The sequence below is a fragment of the Tasmannia lanceolata genome, unplaced genomic scaffold (assembly GCF_043159265.1).
Source record: "Tasmannia lanceolata isolate RefF3 unplaced genomic scaffold, GAP_Taslan_0.1 ptg000016l, whole genome shotgun sequence".
Lineage (NCBI taxonomy): Eukaryota > Viridiplantae > Streptophyta > Magnoliopsida > Canellales > Winteraceae > Tasmannia > Tasmannia lanceolata.
This window is the reverse complement of record NW_027518693.1, coordinates 8,542,836-8,547,175: the sequence shown is the minus strand read 5'-3', so window position 1 is coordinate 8,547,175 and position 4,340 is coordinate 8,542,836. Positions and strand designations below refer to the sequence as shown.

At 40.5% G+C, this 4,340-nt stretch overlaps 1 long non-coding RNA gene across 1 annotated transcript; it reads right to left on the bottom strand.

Moving 5' to 3' along the window:
* Window positions 1-310: 310 nt before the first annotated feature.
* On the bottom strand, window positions 311-1,797 carry LOC143848387 (uncharacterized). The gene is made up of 2 exons (XR_013235381.1): window positions 1,409-1,797; window positions 311-717 (listed from the first exon to the last, which is right to left on the bottom strand). It is a non-coding gene; the product is annotated as an uncharacterized LOC143848387 (long non-coding RNA).
* Window positions 1,798-4,340: the final 2,543 nt, after the last annotated feature.

The window sequence follows — 4,340 nt, the reverse complement described above, 5'->3', positions numbered from 1 at the left end:
CTGCTTTTTTTTTTCTTTTTTTGGGGTGAGGGTCTGATGTTAATATGTATAGTTGAGACACTGGCTCTGTGTTCTTTTATCAAATCATTATTGAAAGAAACAACCGCAGAAACTGCTGTTTTGGATGCTGAGACAATTCTCTCGCTGCTGTTTTGAATTAATCCAGCAAAATATTTCAGATTGCTGTGGTTTGTTGATAACTTTTCTGCACCATTTGCTAATAATGCTAGTTCTGATCCCCTTGGGCTACACCAATTGCATTTCAACTCTATGGCTGTCAACAATTGTAAGGATGCAGTAGTGTTGGTGAAACAGAAGCAAAGTGATGGATTGCCATATTTATTAGGAAAGAAAACAACATAAAAAAAATCCCCTTTTCACTCTCTTGTACACAATGCCCCCATATTTAAGATCACATTCATTGATCCTTCTCAGCAGCCCTATTGGGCTTTTTAGTTGAGAATGAAAAAAAAATGGAGAATGAGCCGACCCATTCTGCCCATTTCTCTGATTTCCAACTCTCTAGGATTTGCATTGAATTCTCAAATCAAAATGGAGTCTCTCCAATTGGTTTTTCCACCCATTTCACCCGCTCAGAAGTTCAAAGATTGATATGCCTTCAAGAACATGGTCCAAGAAACAAAATCAGTAGCAGAAGAAAAAAACCTAACAGCAGGCTTCTCTCCTTTGAGGAAGCCATTATTTAGTTTCTCTGAGCTGCAAAAGAAAAAAACACGCAATGCATTCATAAGCAATATAAAACCTAACAGCAGGCTTAGGTAATAAACCCACACAAAATCAGTAGCAGAAAACCCTAAATCAGTGAAAAAAAAAGGAGTAAAACCTTCATTTTGATGGTCCAGTGTCATGCTAAACGAAGGCTAAACGGGAGAAGACTACTTGCCCAATATCCTAGTCATCAGTCCCTTGTCAATTGAGGGGTAACCTTTACTACTAAATTTTTTTTAAACAGATGGTTTTTTACAGTAAAGTTGTAGGATTTATGCCACTTTTTTTTTCAAATTTCTCTCTCTTCTCTATCCCTATGCTCTACAAGGAGACTACTATCCACACTTGACAACCAAGCACACCACACAGGCTTACTATTATTCTACTACCCCAAATCCAGAGAAAATATTTCGTGGAAAAATAAAATTTCAGACATAGTATGTTTGCAATTTTTTTAGAAATAGGAAAGAAAAAATGATTTCGCATAAAAAATTAACTGGAAATAAGTTTACTAGATGTAGGAAATTTTATTTTCTTGAAAAAAGTTTCCACACACAAAAAGAAAAAAAAAAACCCAAAACCCAAGCTTCTGTGCAAAAACGAAGATGCGAGATGGGTTTTGGGTTTTTTTTTTTCCATTTTTGGTTCGACGAAGGCAAAAAAAATAAAAAACCCATACCTGTGAGAAGGAGGAGGCGGCGCCCGGAGAAGGAGGCGGCGGCGGAAATGGGAAGGAGGAGGCGGCACCACCTCTTTGGGTTTTGGTTTTTTGTTTTTCTTCAAACCACGCGCTTCTGTGGAGTTTTGGGTTTTTTTTTCTGTTTTTCTTCTCTCGTGGAAGATGAGGCGGCCCCGGCGGAGAAGGAGGAGGCGGCACCACCTCAAGAACTTTAGAGGAACGAAGGTATGGGTTTTTTATTTTTATTTTTCACTCAAGAAAAGCTTCTGCGGAGAGAATGAGGTGGGTTTTGGCTTTTAATATATTTTTTTTTCAGACCAGCGACTATTGCGTGTGAAATCCTTTTATTTTCTCTCTCTTCCGCACCAAGCCAGCGTACGCTCAACCGTATAATCTTTTTCCTCATATGAGTTATTTCCCTATAACTCAGGGAAAGAAAAAAAAAATTCCATCATAAATGTTTTTCTTGCAATCCAAACAGGGCCTTAAGGTTTTTTGAAAATGTGCTAGCAATGTATCAAGGGTGATTTGGTCATTTAACATTGGTTTTCCGGCGAAACATTCCTTCCAGTGTTTTGGTTGGAGCTCTTTGCTTGGCATGGATTCTTTACCTACGCCTCCTCTTTTTTCATTTTTATTAAGACAGGCTTGTGTTAGAACCGTATCAAGTAGCAATGAAGCTTCGTTAGGGTGGGACATGGCATACCTGGAACGAAATAGTAGGTCCCACCTCGCACCTAAAAAAACAGAACGTAAGAAAGAAACTTGTAGTTTTGTGTAGCTCTCTTTGACACATTACTAATCTAATATTAACTATGCAATAAAAGAAACATTCTCATGATGTGAAAAGAAAATATGGGAGGCTACATGAACGTGGGTCTTCTATTGGGTAGTCTATAAACGCTATGTAGTGCTCAATCCAGCGGTCATGTGCTTATACACCACCTACAACCCCAAATCGTCCAAATTGGGCAACAGTGACACCAACTGCATGTTCAACAACAAGACACATTTTATATCTCCGAACTAAGTGATTGATGTAGGTTTTGGGGTTTTTTACATCCAAAACAAGGTCCATCAAGTTGATATTTCAGATTTAGGATTCCGGGCACCCAGTATGCTGCAGTAGGCACGCCTCATTGTAGCCTCCTCGTATTTTATTCATATGTATCAATGTAGGGCCATATTAGTCAGTTAATACAAGAAAAAAAAGGCTTTGGTAGGGATATCACAGAGGCATTTCACGGGTCACTTTTGCACGAGAGAATAGCCTTATTAGATGAATTAAGGGCCCGTTTGGATGCCAAGAAGATTTTGATTTGGATTTCTCACATTTGCAGCCCTTTTTGCACTGTAATTTGTATCGGATCAAATTATTGGATTTCTAATTCAGCAGCTGACAGTGAAAGAAATCAGATTTCTAAGTTTGCTGTGGAAATAAGAAATTGAAAATCCACATATCTGGGAGTTTCCTTCACCCTCTTAGCTCCTCAACCTCTCCCCTCCCCTAGGAACTACCCTCTTCCCTCTCTGTCTCCCTCTAAATGAGCTGCCTGGTCTAATCAGTTTGTATTTAAAACCCAACTCCAAATCCAAATACAAAATGGGAGGTATCCAAACGGGCCCTAAATGATTAAGACAAAATCTGCTGAAACGTAAGCCTGTTTGACTCTTCTCTCATGCAAAAGTTAGACGCGAAATGACTTTTTGCAAAATTCCCCAGCAGATTTTAAAGAAATAAGGAGCACTTGAGAGAGAGAGAGAGAGAGAGAGAGAGAAATGTCTGTGTGTGTGTCTTGGGGGGGGGTGGGATTGGAGGGATCCACCCTATCAAAACACTGTAAAATGGCGGGCCCATTCATCGGTGTCAAATGGGCACCACCAAATGCATGGGTTTGGGTAGAGATGGTGGGCCCTAGAGTATCAAAACTCAACCCAACTCAACACAGCTTTTGTTCCGCCCTAGAGTATCAAAACATGAGGTTTAAAATGGTGGGCTCCGGCTATATATGCATGAGTGAAAAATGATGGGCCTAACCATATCAAAACATATGGTGGAGACTTCAAGGTTCATGGAGACTTGATAGCCTATTTGATGAAATGTTCAATTGGGCAGATTCGTACTCCATGATCTTCAAGCATGTTCGTCGTTCGGCCAACCAAATGGCGGATGGTCTAGCTAGACCGTGAGTGAATTGCGATAAGCTTGCATTGTTTGACCATCTTCCACCTTGAGTCTTTATTTACGCTGTTGTATTTTCTTCCTTAAGTGCTCGCTTGTTGTAATTTGACCATCTCGGTAATGTTTTTGACTTTCATTCAAAACATATGGTGTAAAATGATGGGTTACATTCATGCTATAATTGAGTTGAAATTTTTTTTTACTGAGGAAGCTTCCCAATAAAAGTTTTCATGGAAAGAAAACAAATGACACACGAAAGAAACGTTGACAAAGGTCAGGACGCAAGTTGGGTCAGGCTCAACCCGAACCCGATGGGTTCAACCCGATTTTGGCTGGGATTGGTTGGCATTTCCTAGGTTTGGGTTGGGTTAGGGTCGGGAAAAGCCAACCTGATTTAATATCAGGTTGTGTTAGGGTTGAGAACTTGGCAACCTAAACCCCAACTCTGTCTTCTAATTTATCCTGATTTTCTTTGGGTTATGTTTTTTCCTTGTATTATTCTGTTTGGCCATTGGTGAACCTGAAACCAACCCGACCCGATTTGGAAAAATCAGGTTAGATGGGTTGGGTTAGGGTTAGGGTTTAGGGATTTAGAGGCGTGTTGGGTTAGGGTTGACCATCCTTGACCTGAGGCTGGATCGGGTTAGGGTTGAGGGAATGCCATCTTGGGTTGCACTAGGGTTCCCGACCCCCCGGGTTGCATCCCTAGACAGAGGCAGCTCTGGAAACCTTCAGTCTTCTCCCCTTGAT